The sequence below is a fragment of the Aythya ferina genome, assembly GCF_964211825.1.
Source record: "Aythya ferina genome assembly, chromosome: W".
NCBI classification, from domain to species: domain Eukaryota; kingdom Metazoa; phylum Chordata; class Aves; order Anseriformes; family Anatidae; genus Aythya; species Aythya ferina.
Window position 1 is genome coordinate 18885366 of NC_140313.1, and position 17095 is coordinate 18902460.

General features: G+C 44.5%; 1 long non-coding RNA gene across 1 annotated transcript; it reads right to left on the reverse strand.

The window, feature by feature from the left end:
- Positions 1 to 15673: 15673 nt before the first annotated feature.
- LOC311426463 lies at positions 15674 to 16664 on the reverse strand. Its single transcript, XR_014686781.1, has 2 exons — positions 16240 to 16664; positions 15674 to 16111 (listed from the first exon to the last, which is right to left on the reverse strand). It is a non-coding gene; the product is annotated as an uncharacterized lncRNA (long non-coding RNA).
- Between the last annotated feature and the right edge of the window lie 431 nt (positions 16665 to 17095).

Below are 17095 nucleotides of genomic sequence, written 5' to 3' on the forward strand. Positions count from 1 at the left end.
TCGATCAGTCCAGGCTACCAGATGTGGTGGCACAGGACTGCCAGAGATTTGCTTTTACGGTACCCTCCATTAACAAACAGGCCCAGAAAAGCGCTATGAATGGCTAGTGCTTCTACAGGGGATGAAGAAACTCCCCTACATTATGTCAATTATATGTGGCCTGGGCATGACAACCAATTCGGACAGCGTGGTGTGACGTAATTATTTACCATTATATGGGTAACATTGGGTTTGGTAGGCCAGAATGCTTCCAGGGATTCAGATTTAAAGTTTATTTGGGATACTTTGGAAGCAAAAGGTTGAAGATAGCCCCGGAGAAGGTTCAACAGAAACAGCCATGGCTATACTTGGGATGGAAAATATCAGACTCTACTATTCATCCACAGAAAGTTGATATAACTACGGTGTTACATAATTTGATAAATGTACAAATGTTCCTGGATAATATTCAGTGGGGTTGCCACATTGTACGGATTACTAATGACGACTTAGCTATATTACTACCTTTATTGCAGGGCAGGAGTGCCGAGCCACAGATTACACTAACAAATGACTACCGGCAGCTCTTTCACAAATAGCTTCTAAGGTTGCAGCCGGCACTGCTTGCAGACATATAGCAGACGTTGCACTCTCTTTCCTAATTAGCAATCATGTGTCTCATCCATTTGCGGTGCTTGGTCAGTGGCAAAAGAAAAGGGGGAGAGTAAGGGGTGCCAAAGACAGAAACGGTATCAGGAGGATGCCACTGACACTAACAGCACGGGTAATAGGAGTAGTATAAGTGACACAGATGATGGCAAGGGTGGAATGATAGGGCAGTATTTTTTGAGTTCTGGAATGGATTTTCCTACAGATTCAGCCAAAAACGAGCGTTCAAACATGGGCAGAAGCTATCGCAGAGTTAGTACGTGAGGGTTGCTCTCGGAGTATTGAGATCAGCAGGCAGGAACCAGGAGATCTGCCAGGATCTACTCAGGATCATTTGGAATGGTGTTTACAGCAATCCATGCCCAGTACAAGAAGCTGTGTTAGATTATCCGGGATTGGTACATTCCCGAACTCCAAAGGGGCCTCTTTGGCAAGTTATAAGATCATATAAATGGCAGGTAGCACCACGGCTTTTTGTCCCGACCAGTGGTGGGTCGCACTGTATACACTGATGCAGGTGCAGCAAGTAGGAAGGCTGTGTGTGTGTGGTACGAGAACAGAAGTTGGGAGAAATACATAATTCTGGAGGAGACAGGGGATTCATTACAAACATTGGCATTGTCTGCAGTTGTTTGGGCTTGTCAGTGCTGGATGCATGAGCCGATTAATTTTGTCTCAGGCTCTCTGTATGTTGTCAACGTGGTAAAATGGATAGAGGATGCCTTGATACGGCAAACTAAGAAGGACAGATTGTTGTCATTATTTCTGCAGCTGCGAGATGCCATTCAGGGGAGAACTGCACCTTACTGTGTTATCCATATACATAGTCATCAGTTCTCGATTGGGTTAGCAGAAGGTAATTCACAAGCAGACAAATTGGTGAGTATTGATACTTTTTCAAGATTCATATGGGCAACGGCACAGGGGGGAGAAAAAGCACACCTTGTGTGTAGGCATCTGATGGTGTGTGTTGCCATTATGAGAGTGCCACAGCAGATCAAGATGGATGATGGTCCAGTGTATGTCAGCAAGAGGGTTAGAAAATTTATGAAAATGTGGGGAGTAAAGCATATCACAGGTGTTCCATATTCTCCCACGGGCCAAGTGATGGCAGAACGATCACACCAGGTTTTAAAGGAACAATTAGCGAGATTAAAAGAGATCAAGGACATCGATGAGCGATTGTCCGAGGAATTGGTTGTCTTGAATCACTTATGTTTGACTAGTGACCGAGAAGACCCTCCTGCAAGCATTCATTTTCAAACAATAGATAGAGCAGCACCAAATGTGTTACCACAAATAAGAATGAATTACCGAGATCCTGCTACAGGAACTTGGAAAGGGCCATACGGGTACAGAAATACAAATAACGCCTGTGGTTACAATGACACTGCTAGGCAGGATTTAGGGGCTTATGGCACGGAGACAAGGGGTAACTACTATAGGGTTTGGAACAATCGTACAGCTATGGCCTTACCTCCTGATGTTTTTCTGATTTGCGGGAATAGGGCCTGGCAAGATATCCCTGCAAATGCTATCGGAGGTCCATGTTACTTAGATAAACTTACTATATTTGCTCCTAGCTTGTCGCAGTTGCATGAGATCACCAGACATAAATGGGCATTGCTCGCACCGGATTGCAATGATAATGTTGAATTGCTTGGTGTTGCAGCTAGAGCAGCATTGGCAAGTTTAGTGCCAGGAGTGGCGTCTGCGGCCGCACTTAATAATTTAAAAATTGTTATGCTGGGCTGAGAAGCAAGCCCATGCCATGACAGAGATACTTGAGGAGATGTTACCAGATCAAAATAGTCTGCGACACGCCCTCTTACAGGATTGAGCTGCTATTGACTTCTTGCTTTTGGCTCAAGGGCATGGGTGTGAAGACTTTGAGGGAATGTGCTGTTTGAACCTTTCTGATCATAATGAGTCAATTCACAAATCCACTACTTTCCTGAAAGAGCACATGAGAAAGATTCAATATGATATCAATCCTTTCGATCAATGGCTCACAGATTTGTTTGGAACGATGCATAGATGGTTACTGGGATTAATCAAAGAGGGATTAAGGATTCTGTTTGCTGTGGTGTTAATCATCATTGCGTGTTGTATTGTAATAAATGTGGTTAAAGGGTTACTTGCAAAACTGTTATATCGGTCTTGGTTTGCTCAAAAAGAAAAAGGGGGAATTGTTGAGGGATTTTTGAAGCAGTAAAGATCCCATGACTTGCTGCAGCTGAGCAAACCAAACTACCAGGACAACTATGAGAAGTTCCCATGACAGTGTTCCCACATGGCCCAATTGAGGAATTTAGAAAAATATTATTGCCAGCAGCTGGCTTCAAGGACGGGATCTACGTGACTGCTAATCACAAGGGGGGTGTTTTCTTGCAGGTGGGGTTGTTTTCTTGCAGTTGTTTGTCTGAGTGCTTTTGACCAATAATCTTGTGTGAGACACTATCCACCCCTGCTAAATTTGCTATAAGAGTCAGGTTATTCGGGTGTGGTGGTTTTACTCAGGTGGGCAGCCGAGCTCCACCACAACCGCTCTCTCACTCCCCCTCTCCTCAAAGAGGAAGGGGGAGAAAATACAACACAGAGAACTCGAGGTTTGAGATAAGAAAGGTTTAATTAAAGGGAAAGGGAATGGGGAGGAAAAAAAACAGAGACAAAAGAAGCAATCAGTCTGCGCGGAAGCACAGAGAGAGGAAAAATTATTCTCTACCCATCAGCGAGCGGTGTTCGGCCACGTCCTGGGAAGCAGGGCCTCAAACGCGTAGTGGTTGTTCAGGAGGAACAGCCCCCTCCCCCACGAGAGCCCCCCCTTTTATTGCTGAGTGTGACATCAGGTGTTATGGAATATCCCTTTGGTTGGTTTAGGTCAGCTGCCCCAGCAATGTCCCCTCCCCATCACTTGCCCACCCCCAGCCTGCTGGCTCTTGGGGGCTTGGAAGGAGTCCTGATGCTGTGCCAGCACTATGCAGCAATAGACACAACACTGGAGTGATATCAGTGCTGTTCCAGCTACGAGTGCAGAGCACAGCACTGTGTGGGCTGCTGCAGGGAAAAGGTGACTCCAGCTCAGACAGACCCAACACATCGGGTAATAAGGGAGAGCATGATCTGACCATACTAGTGTCTGTTGTGTTTTCGGCCGTTCTTCCTGCAACACTCAGGGAGCTAGTTAGCAGTGTCCCCTGGGGACTCTTCTTTAGAGGGTTTAGGGGTGCAAGACAGCTGGTCACTTTTCAAGAACCACCTTTTAAAAGCCCAGAAGTATGCAAGTCAAGCAAGAAAGGCAGAAGTCTGGCTTGGCTGAACAGGGAACTCCTCCTGGAACTAAGGCAGAAAAAGAAAATATATGACCTGTGGAAGCAAGGTCTGGCTTCACAGAGAAAGTACAGAGCTGAAGTTTGCATCTGCAGGGAGAAAACAAGAAAAGCCAGAGCCCAACTTGAGTTGACACTGGCCACTGTGGTATCAGACAACAAAAAAGGCTTTTTCAAGTATGTCAACAGATAGAGGAGATCAAAGGAAAATATTGGACTGATACTTGAAGCAGATGGTCACCTAACATGTAAGGAGGAGGAAAAGGCAGAGGCATTTAATGCCTTTTTTGGCTCAGTAACAGATCTTGGGCTGCCCGGACCTCAGAGTTGGAGGACCATGACTGGGGGAGCAGTGACTTTCCATCTGTGGCCACTGAAATTGTAAGGGACTAGTTATGTCAGCTCAACGTTCATAAATCCATAGGGCCTGATGGGATTCATCCCAGAGTGCTGAAGGAGTTAGTGGATGTTATAGCTGGACCCCTCTGAACAATTTACCAAAGGCTGTGGGAGTCTGGGGAGGTCCCTGCTGACTGGAAGCTAGCCAATGCTATACCCATCTACAAAAAGGGCATGAGACAAGAAACTTAGGAAACTACAGACCTGTTAGTCTAAACTCAGTCCCTGGAAAAGTTATGGAGAAGACTGTCCTGGGGAATATTGAAAGGCATTGAAAGAACAAAGCTATTATCAGGCATAGTCAACATGGGTTCATCAAGAGAAAGGCCTGCCTTAGTAATTTGATCTCCTATATTATAAGGTCACCCACTTGGTGGATGAAGGGAAGGCAGCGTATGTAATCTTTCTGGATTTTAATAAGGCTTTTGATACTGTCTCTTACAGCATCCTCCTGAACAAATTGTCCATCTGTGAAATAAACAGGCTCGTGCTATGCTGGGTGATGAACTGGATGAATGGTAGAGCTCAAATGGTTGTAGTGAATGGGGCTACATCTGGCTGGTGGACCGTCACTAGCAGTGTTCCCCTGGGGCTCAATTCTAGGTCCAGTCCTGTTCAATGTTTTTATCAGTGATCTGGATGTGGGAGTGGAATGCATCTTCAGGAAGTCTGCTGATGACACTAAACTGGGAGGTGCTGTTGATTCTCTGGAGTGACAAGAGGCCTTGCAGAGGGATCTAAACAGATTACAGCACTGGGCAATCAATAATGGCGTGAAGTTCAACAAGGGTAAATGCTGGGTTCTGCACCTGGGACGGGGTAATGCTGGACAGAGGTCCAGACTGTGTGATGAGTGGCTGGAGAGCAGCTCAGCAGAAAGGGATCTGGGGGTGCTGGTCAACAGTAGTCTCAACATGAATCAGCAGTGTGCCCTGGCAGCCAAGAGATGCATTAAATGCAGCATAGCCAGCCAAAAGAGGTGATTCACCAAAAGAGGTGATTCTCCTGCTATATTTGGAAGGAGATATATTTGGGCTATATTTGGGCTTGGAAGGCATGTCCCATGAAACGCTTGGGTTGTCTAGTCTGGAGAAAAGGAGACAAAGATGTGACCTCATTGCTCTCTATGACTTCCTGAGCATGCGTTGTTTAATCCCACAGGCAGCTAAACACCACACAGCCGTTCGCTCACTCCCCACACTGCGGTAGGATGGGGGAGAGCTTCTTGGAGTAGATGCAGGGCCTGTCACAGGGTTTGGTTTAGTGTTGAGTGTGGCTCAGTAGGCATGGGCCAGGCCCTAGCATATTGTAGCGATTCATGTCTCTCTGAAATTGCCAGGGTGACAGCATACTTTTTCCAAACGTTTGACTAGTTTTTCATGTTTCTGCACTTGTTCAGGGGTGAAGTTCCAAAGCACTGGAGGCGCCCACTATTCTAGGTGCCTGCCTATATCCTTCCACACTCCCTGCCACTCATAACTATCTTGCCTTGGGGCAGATCTCTGGGTGGTATTGTTAAATAATTGTTTAACCATAAACAAAAGCAGAAATATAGTCAGGAGACATAGCAGTAAGTACATGCTGGTTTGAACATCATGAGGGAGGGAAAGTATCCCCCCTTGTCTCCCCCATAGATTAGGTCCCTGAGGAGAAAAGGTAAATGGTGTAGTTATTAATAGTCTCTGAGAGATGATTCCCGAAGTACGGAGATGACGGCAATGCTGAGTACGAATACCAGATTAGTCTCATGACTAGTAATTTTATCATATCATAATCCAGTGTTACACAGTACAGCTAAATGATAATCTTAAACCAGCCCCCAGAAATGATAAACAGTGCAACAGGGAGCATAGGCAGCAAGTAAGATGTTATATAGCATTACTCTGAGAACAAGCACAACTCTGAGAACAAAAATATCAACACCGTAACCAGCAACTATTAAACTGATATAATGCTTATAAGATTTTTTTTAACAGTGTCTCATCAGATCTGTCATTATCTCAACCCTTCAGACCCCACTTTCTGCACTAAAAGTACTGTTGTGGTTCATCTGGCAGGCTGCTAATTGTCACACAGCTGTTTGTTCACTCCCTCCACCCCTCCCAGTGGGATGGGGGAGAGAACTGAAAAGAAAAACGGCGCTGGGTGTGCCTTAATGTGCCTTTTGACCCAGGCCTCATTGGCCTTGAAAAGGAGATGGATATGTTTTTCTTCAATCTGGGAAGAACGGGATACATAAGGCCTGAAGACCGAGTTGCTTGACAACTTAAAGCGAGACATATTGTTTAAAAGGAATGGTAAATGGAGACTGTTATGTTATGGAACTTAAAGGATTGTTTGTTACCTTTCCTGATTGTACATATGTATAGGCATACTCGGGTTAGTATGTAAAGCAATGTTCTGTATACATGTATTTAGAATGTTTGATGTTCGTGTGTGCATGTTGGTGGAGCATAGACTCCCCGCACACCCAGCGCCGTTTTTCTTTTCAGTTCTCTCCCCCATCCCACTGGGAGGGGTGGAGGGAGTGAACAAACAGCTGTGTGACAATTAGCAGCCTGCCAGATGAACCACAACAGTACTTTTAGTGCAGAAAGTGGGGTCTGAAGGGTTGAGATAATGACAGATCTGATGAGACACTGTTAAAAAAAATCTTATAAGCATTATATCAGTTTAATAGTTGCTGGTTACGGTGTTGATATTTTTGTTCTCAGAGTTGTGCTTGTTCTCAGAGTAATGCTATATAACATCTTACTTGCTGCCTATGCTCCCTGTTGCACTGTTTATCATTTCTGGGGGCTGGTTTAAGATTATCATTTAGCTGTACTGTGTAACACTGGATTATGATATGATAAAATTACTAGTCATGAGACTAATCTGGTATTCGTACTCAGCATTGCCGTCATCTCCGTACTTCGGGAATCATCTCTCAGAGACTATTAATAACTACACCATTTACCTTTTCTCCTCAGGGACCTAATCTATGGGGGAGACAAGGGGGGATACTTTCCCTCCCTCATGATGTTCAAACCAGCATGTACTTACTGCTATGTCTCCTGACTATATTTCTGCTTTTGTTTATGGTTAAACAATTATTTAACAATACCACCCAGAGATCTGCCCCAAGGCAAGATAGTTATGAGTGGCAGGGAGTGTGGAAGGATATAGGCAGGCACCTAGAATAGTGGGCGCCTCCAGTGCTTTGGAACTTCACCCCTGAACAAGTGCAGAAACATGAAAAACTAGTCAAACGTTTGGAAAAAGTATGCTGTCACCCTGGCAATTTCAGAGAGACATGAATCGCTACAATATGCTAGGGCCTGGCCCATGCCTACTGAGCCACACTCAACACTAAACCAAACCCTGTGACAGGCCCTGCATCTACTCCAAGAAGCTCTCCCCCATCCTACCGCAGTGTGGGGAGTGAGCGAACGGCTGTGTGGTGTTTAGCTGCCTGTGGGATTAAACAACGCATGCTCAGGAAGTCATAGAGAGCAATGAGGTCACATCTTTGTCTCCTTTTCTCCAGACTAGACAACCCAAGCGTTTCATGGGACATGCCTTCCAAGCCCAAATATAGCCCAAATATATCTCCTTCCAAATATAGCAGGAGAATCACCTCTTTTGGTGAATCACCTCTTTTGGCTGGCTATGCTGCATTTAATGCATCTCTTGGCTGCCAGGGCACACTGCTGATTCATGTTGAGACTACTGTTGACCAGCACCCCCAGATCCCTTTCTGCTGAGCTGCTCTCCAGCCACTCATCACACAGTCTGGACCTCTGTCCAGCATTACCCCGTCCCAGGTGCAGAACCCAGCATTTACCCTTGTTGAACTTCACGCCATTATTGATTGCCCAGTGCTGTAATCTGTTTAGATCCCTCTGCAAGGCCTCTTGTCACTCCAGAGAATCAACAGCACCTCCCAGTTTAGTGTCATCAGCAGACTTCCTGAAGATGCATTCCACTCCCACATCCAGATCACTGATAAAAACATTGAACAGGACTGGACCTAGAATTGAGCCCCAGGGGAACACTGCTAGTGACGGTCCACCAGCCAGATGTAGCCCCATTCACTACAACCATTTGAGCTCTACCATTCATCCAGTTCATCACCCAGCATAGCACGAGCCTGTTTATTTCACAGATGGACAATTTGTTCAGGAGGATGCTGTAAGAGACAGTATCAAAAGCCTTATTAAAATCCAGAAAGATTACATACGCTGCCTTCCCTTCATCCACCAAGTGGGTGACCTTATAATATAGGAGATCAAATTACTAAGGCAGGCCTTTCTCTTGATGAACCCATGTTGACTATGCCTGATAATAGCTTTGTTCTTTCAATGCCTTTCAATATTCCCCAGGACAGTCTTCTCCATAACTTTTCCAGGGACTGAGTTTAGACTAACAGGTCTGTAGTTTCCTAAGTTTCTTGTCTCATGCCCTTTTTGTAGATGGGTATAGCATTGGCTAGCTTCCAGTCAGCAGGGACCTCCCCAGACTCCCACAGCCTTTGGTAAATTGTTCAGAGGGGTCCAGCTATAACATCCACTAACTCCTTCAGCACTCTGGGATGAATCCCATCAGGCCCTATGGATTTATGAACGTTGAGCTGACATAACTAGTCCCTTACAATTTCAGTGGCCACAGATGGAAAGTCACTGCTCCCCCAGTCATGGTCCTCCAACTCTGAGGTCCGGGCAGCCCAAGATCTGTTACTGAGCCAAAAAAGGCATTAAATGCCTCTGCCTTTTCCTCCTCCTTACATGTTAGGTGACCATCTGCTTCAAGTATCAGTCCAATATTTTCCTTTGATCTCCTCTATCTGTTGACATACTTGAAAAAGCCTTTTTTGTTGTCTGATACCACAGTGGCCAGTGTCAACTCAAGTTGGGCTCTGGCTTTTCTTGTTTTCTCCCTGCAGATGCAAACTTCAGCTCTGTACTTTCTCTGTGAAGCCAGACCTTGCTTCCACAGGTCATATATTTTCTTTTTCTGCCTTAGTTCCAGGAGGAGTTCCCTGTTCAGCCAAGCCAGACTTCTGCCTTTCTTGCTTGACTTGCATACTTCTGGGCTTTTAAAAGGTGGTTCTTGAAAAGTGACCAGCTGTCTTGCACCCCTAAACCCTCTAAAGAAGAGTCCCCAGGGGACACTGCTAACTAGCTCCCTGAGTGTTGCAGGAAGAACGGCCGAAAACACAACAGACACTAGTATGGTCAGATCATGCTCTCCCTTATTACCCGATGTGTTGGGTCTGTCTGAGCTGGAGTCACCTTTTCCCTGCAGCAGCCCACACAGTGCTGTGCTCTGCACTCGTAGCTGGAACAGCACTGATATCACTCCAGTGTTGTGTCTATTGCTGCATAGTGCTGGCACAGCATCAGGACTCCTTCCAAGCCCCCAAGAGCCAGCAGGCTGGGGGTGGGCAAGTGATGGGGAGGGGACATTGCTGGGGCAGCTGACCTAAACCAACCAAAGGGATATTCCATAACACCTGATGTCACACTCAGCAATAAAAGGGGGGGCTCTCGTGGGGGAGGGGGCTGTTCCTCCTGAACAACCACTACGCGTTTGAGGCCCTGCTTCCCAGGACGTGGCCGAACACCGCTCGCTGATGGGTAGAGAATAATTTTTCCTCTCTCTGTGCTTCCGCGCAGACTGATTGCTTCTTTTGTCTCTGTTTTTTTTCCTCCCCATTCCCTTTCCCTTTAATTAAACCTTTCTTATCTCAAACCTCGAGTTCTCTGTGTTGTATTTTCTCCCCCTTCCTCTTTGAGGAGAGGGGGAGTGAGAGAGCGGTTGTGGTGGAGCTCGGCTGCCCACCTGAGTAAAACCACCACACCCGAATAACCTGACTCTTATAGCAAATTTAGCAGGGGTGGATAGTGTCTCACACAAGATTATTGGTCAAAAGCACTCAGACAAACAACTGCAAGAAAACAACCCCACCTGCAAGAAAACACCCCCCTTGTGATTAGCAGTCACGTAGATCCCGTCCTTGAAGCCAGCTGCTGGCAATAATATTTTTCTAAATTCCTCAATTGGGCCATGTGGGAACACTGTCATGGGAACTTCTCATAGTTGTCCTGGTAGTTTGGTTTGCTCAGCTGCAGCAAGTCATGGGATCTTTACTGCTTCAAAAATCCCTCAACAATTCCCCCTTTTTCTTTTTGAGCAAACCAAGACCGATATAACAGTTTTGCAAGTAACCCTTTAACCACATTTATTACAATACAACACGCAATGATGATTAACACCACAGCAAACAGAATCCTTAATCCCTCTTTGATTAATCCCAGTAACCATCTATGCATCGTTCCAAACAAATCTGTGAGCCATTGATCGAAAGGATTGATATCATATTGAATCTTTCTCATGTGCTCTTTCAGGAAAGTAGTGGATTTGTGAATTGACTCATTATGATCAGAAAGGTTCAAACAGCACATTCCCTCAAAGTCTTCACACCCATGCCCTTGAGCCAAAAGCAAGAAGTCAATAGCAGCTCAATCCTGTAAGAGGGCGTGTCGCAGACTATTTTGATCTGGTAACATCTCCTCAAGTATCTCTGTCATGGCATGGGCTTGCTTCTCAGCCCAGCATAACAATTTTTAAATTATTAAGTGCGGCCGCAGACGCCACTCCTGGCACTAAACTTGCCAATGCTGCTCTAGCTGCAACACCAAGCAATTCAACATTATCATTGCAATCCGGTGCGAGCAATGCCCATTTATGTCTGGTGATCTCATGCAACTGCGACAAGCTAGGAGCAAATATAGTAAGTTTATCTAAGTAACATGGACCTCCGATAGCATTTGCAGGGATATCTTGCCAGGCCCTATTCCCGCAAATCAGAAAAACATCAGGAGGTAAGGCCATAGCTGTACGATTGTTCCAAACCCTATAGTAGTTACCCCTTGTCTCCGTGCCATAAGCCCCTAAATCCTGCCTAGCAGTGTCATTGTAACCACAGGCGTTATTTGTATTTCTGTACCCGTATGGCCCTTTCCAAGTTCCTGTAGCAGGATCTCGGTAATTCATTCTTATTTGTGGTAACACATTTGGTGCTGCTCTATCTATTGTTTGAAAATGAATGCTTGCAGGAGGGTCTTCTCGGTCACTAGTCAAACATAAGTGATTCAAGACAACCAATTCCTCGGACAATCGCTCATCGATGTCCTTGATCTCTTTTAATCTCGCTAATTGTTCCTTTAAAACCTGGTGTGATCGTTCTGCCATCACTTGGCCCGTGGGAGAATATGGAACACCTGTGATATGCTTTACTCCCCACATTTTCATAAATTTTCTAACCCTCTTGCTGACATACACTGGACCATCATCCATCTTGATCTGCTGTGGCACTCTCATAATGGCAACACACACCATCAGATGCCTACACACAAGGTGTGCTTTTTCTCCCCCCTGTGCCGTTGCCCATATGAATCTTGAAAAAGTATCAATACTCACCAATTTGTCTGCTTGTGAATTACCTTCTGCTAACCCAATCGAGAACTGATGACTATGTATATGGATAACACAGTAAGGTGCAGTTCTCCCCTGAATGGCATCTCGCAGCTGCAGAAATAATGACAACAATCTGTCCTTCTTAGTTTGCCGTATCAAGGCATCCTCTATCCATTTTACCACGTTGACAACATACAGAGAGCCTGAGACAAAATTAATCGGCTCATGCATCCAGCACTGACAAGCCCAAACAACTGCAGACAATGCCAATGTTTGTAATGAATCCCCTGTCTCCTCCAGAATTATGTATTTCTCCCAACTTCTGTTCTCGTACCACACACACACAGCCTTCCTACTTGCTGCACCTGCATCAGTGTATACAGTGCGACCCACCACTGGTCGGGACAAAAGCCGTGGTGCTACCTGCCATTTATATGATCTTATAACTTGCCAAAGAGGCCCCTTTGGAGTTCGGGAATGTACCAATCCCGGATAATCTAACACAGCTTCTTGTACTGGCATGGATTGCTGTAAACACCATTCCAAATGATCCTGAGTAGATCCTGGCAGATCTCCTGGTTCCTGCCTGCTGATCTCAATACTCCGAGAGCAACCCTCACGTACTAACTCTGCGATAGCTTCTGCCCATGTTTGAACGCTCGTTTTTGGCTGAATCTGTAGGAAAATCCATTCCAGAACTCAAAAATACTGCCCTATCATTCCACCCTTGCCATCATCTGTGTCACTTATACTACTCCTATTACCCGTGCTGTTAGTGTCAGTGGCATCCTCCTGATACCGTTTCTGTCTTTGGCACCCCTTACTCTCCCCCTTTTCTTTTTGCCACTGACCAAGCACCGCAAATGGATGAGACACATGATTGCTAATTAGGAAAGAGAGTGCAACGTCTGCTATATGTCTGCAAGCAGTGCCGGCTGCAACCTTAGAAGCTATTTGTGAAAGAGCCTGCCGGTAGTCATTTGTTAGTGTAATCTGTGGCTCGGCACTCCTGCCCTGCAATAAAGGTAGTAATATAGCTAAGTCGTCATTAGTAATCCGTACAATGTGGCAACCCCACTGAATATTATCCAGGAACATTTGTACATTTATCAAATTATGTAACACCGTAGTTATATCAACTTTCTGTGGATGAATAGTAGAGTCTGATATTTTCCATCCCAAGTATAGCCATGGCTGTTTCTGTTGAACCTTCTCCGGGGCTATCTTCAACCCTTTTGCTTCCAAAGTATCCCAAATAAACTTTAAATCTGAATCCTGGAAGCATTCTGGCCTACCAAACCCAATGTTACCCATATAATGGTAAATAATTACGTCACACCACGCTGTCCGAATTGGTTGTCATGCCCAGGCCACATATAATTGACATAATGTAGGGGAGTTCTTCATCCCCTGTAGAAGCACTAGCCATTCATAGCGCTTTTCTGGGGCCTGTTTGTTAATGGAGGGTACCGTAAAAGCAAATCTCTGGCAGTCCTGTGCCACCACATCTGGTAGCCTGGACTGATCGATAAACTTAGCATATGGTTCCCTGGGGGCCTGTTCTACAGATGTGAATGGAGGTGCTTTCTTTTCCCCTGGGAGACTAAGAAAAGCCCTCAGTGCGAGCTGCGCAGCTGTTTGGTGAATAATCACAGGGAACTGCAACTGAATCTGGGTATTGAGATAAGGACCCATTCCCTTTAACATCTCTGCAGTAATCCCATACAGAAGGTCTTAAGTTCTCCAATTTCTCTAGCAGTTCTTGGAACAGCTCCTCCAGTAAAGGTCGATTTTCGCAAGCTGCTGCTGCACCTCTCATTGGCGAAGCATCCCGAGTGGATTTATTGCTGCCTGGCAGCGGCACAGATGCTGGCAGCACAGCTTTATCAAGATTTTCCGGTGCGGGGGGTGGGGAGGGCAGCCCCCACTTCCCATCAGCACTCTGCTCCGATAGTCCCTCAGTAGACTGATATAATGAAGTACTCATTGGAATGAACAGAATATAGCTTATAGTTTGTGTCAGCTCACAACGTATCCTATAAAAATAGCTCATTGGGACAGATTTTGTGTATTATGTCTTGAAATATCTATTAATTTCCCAGAGGCACAATTCTCCTACAGATACAAACCATGAACTCATAGCTTGCACTGGAAGCCTCCAAAACCTGGCAAGTTACACTCACGGTTCTGACTTTCCTTTGTAAATTATATCTGAAGTTGATTGTTGCGGATGAATGTTTCCAATTCTTCAGTCTCAGTTGATTCTTCACAAGTTGGACCGTTTTTATTTTCATGAGGAAGCTTTACTCAGCCACCAGAGAGTAGGATGTCAACATATTTAAAATTCTCATTCAAATTTAAAGATCCTCCAGAGTTCTCACATTCATATAAAAATCAGAAGTTGGTAGGATAATTATCATGGCCTGATTCTTCAAAGGTGCATGGAAAAGGGCATATTAATGTGGTCCACAGATCTGTATATATATATATGCACCTGTATATGTATATCAGTGATATCTGCATCTGTGAAGATGATCCCTGATTTCTAAAATCAGGAAATCACATGGTCAAAACTGTAGATATTTATTCCTGAATCCTAGATTAGATGTCCACACATGATGCACAGGGGGTAAGTGAATAGGTAGCTGCCCAGGACTGTGTTACCTGGAGGTTTCCCAGCCACCCTGATGACTGCTCCAGATTCTGCTTGCCCAGAACTTACAGGCACTCACTGACTTCCTACAGCTCGTTAAACACCTGACTTTGAAACAGCAAAATATTCCACCTTCTGAATTGCCTAGCCACTATCCTACACAACATTGATCTTAGATTTTTGTTGTTGTTGTCAGTTTTCCAGAAGATCCAAAGAACAGATTGCTATAAACTCATAAGTAATACCTATGAACACAGGCTGGTGTTACTCACATGGCTGAGATTTAAAAGGCTGGGATCAAGCATCATTTTATAAATTAAACAGATACATAATTGAACTAAACACAAAAGTATTAGTGGAGGAAAGGATATGATAAAAGTTACAATTGTGGAATTTCCATTCTCACTGAAATCCCTTTGCCCCCACTCTATTACCATCACAGAATAGGGATTTTAGATACATGATGTTTTATTTCCCCAAGCTATAAGTGAAGAAGAAATCATGCTTTCTTCCAGTGCCTGAAGCTTATGATCTGCTGCCTACATTGGCTCCAAGAACATGTCTTGATTTTGAAGCTCCCAGAGGTCCTCTGCCCATCAGTGTAAAGTAATGTAAATAGATACTGAAGAGTTTGGATCAGTTGGTCTAGAGGTCTCTCTTATAGGTTTGTGACTAGATTTCAAAGGGCTGTGGTGAAAAACATGCAGGTATAGGAATTCCTCTTTTTATGTGTAAAGTTCACTCTCTGACTACTAAAATAGGGTCAACTCTCTAAGAAATATGCATCTTAGCGGGTGTCACTGTCAGACAGGCATGTTGCAGTCAAAGAAGTGTACTGTTGGAGAGAAATGAAACTGAATGCTTAATGCTGTGTTTGTCATTTCCAAGAATTCATCAGTATTTTCAACTGCAACACAGTGCAAGAAGAATCAAAGTTTTCCACATGCCAAAAGCAGCCATAGATGGCAACTTCTATTACAGTGAGCCTGAGGAGATCACAATGCTTCCAATGAAACAGTTGATTCAACAAATTAGATGCATTAAAGTTTTTGAAAGGTTACATTCCATGTTTCAGGTTTAGGAGCCTTAGGTAGCATACTAACAAGGTATTCTCAATTTCACAGTTATCACTTCGGCAACTAAAAATTTATCACATTTGTTATAAATGTCTCAGTCTTCAAAATAGGATTAAATAAAAAAAATAGGATTTATTAAAAGAATAGAGGTAAGCAAACAGCGCTGGGTGCACCGGGAGTCTCCGCTCCACCAGGACGCACACCAGTTACATCAAGTAGCTGATTTTTATGCTCCTAGGCTAATACATATTCATTACTACTTCTAAAAAAAACAGGTTATTATAATTAGCTTCCGGGGTCCAGTCCCTCCTACTGGAGCATGCGCATCAGTCTCCGGTGGTCCCTCTGGGGGTCTCTAGGGGTCTTTCATGCTGAAGGCTCGTAGTCTTCCTCTCCAAGTTTTTTTCTTGTCCTTCCCCTTTGTACTTCCTTGGCACCGTGTCAAGTTTACACAGCATCCCCTGCAGGTTTTGTCTCCTAGCCGTCCCTCAGCTTCTTTTTTTCTTCTTCTTAATCTCTTGGCCAACAGGCCAGATATCAGAGGCCTGCATAGTATCCCATAACAGTATCTAGTTGTTATCAGTTGTTCTGAAACCCCCAGACATCAAAGACTTCATACAAACACAAGTCGCTTTCTTATTGACACTTCACGAGTAATTAAAACATTCCTCACCAGCTATTCACAGGGACAGTCATGTTGTCGATGGAAGGAAGACACAGACGCTCAATATGAGTGAACAGTGAACTTCAACTTTAATGGATAGCTCAGTCGCCTTTTATCTAGTTCGAACATAATCAACTCATACATATTGCAAAAACTAAGCTCAGGATTGGCTAACACTTCCCGCTCTTTTCAGTTAGTTCCTCCTTCTTTTAGCCACCGTCCTGCCTTAGGGACTTTCCCAATCGCTCAAGGGCATCGTGTCCTTGAGCCTGATTGGCTCTCAGCCAGCTGCGTACGTGCCCAGACTCATGTGAGTTGAGTACAGTACTTCACTAGCCCATTGCCTCCTAACTGCCCAACATCCACATGTCCTATTTCACTTAACCATTCCTCCACACAGTCACACCTATAGCAGTGTTAAGTCAATCTCGAAGAAGACAAAAAAAAAAAGGCTGTAACTGTTAGAAATAGGAGTTCGGAATAACAAAAGCAAACAGGTTCATAGATTTGAGGAGTATTTTCTGAAGACGTGATAAATTGACTAGAATGAGGGGGAGACTGGGACACACTGCATCTGTGGTTCAAGAATTAAATTGCCAGTGCAGGGCCCAGAGGCAGACAGGACTGTTCTTTATTGACACGAATTGTTAAAACATTCCTCACAATCCCTTATCTTCTTTTTAATATCCCCAGTTCGTGTCTCTTCTGTTGTTAATAACTGGATTTCATCAGTCCAGTTCTTGGAGGGTCCAATTCTTAAGCATCATAATCGACATATCCCCTTCCTTTTTTTAATGAAGTTATTACAAATGTACTATTTATCACCCGGTGTATTAATAATGTAAGGCAAGGTATCATACAAGGT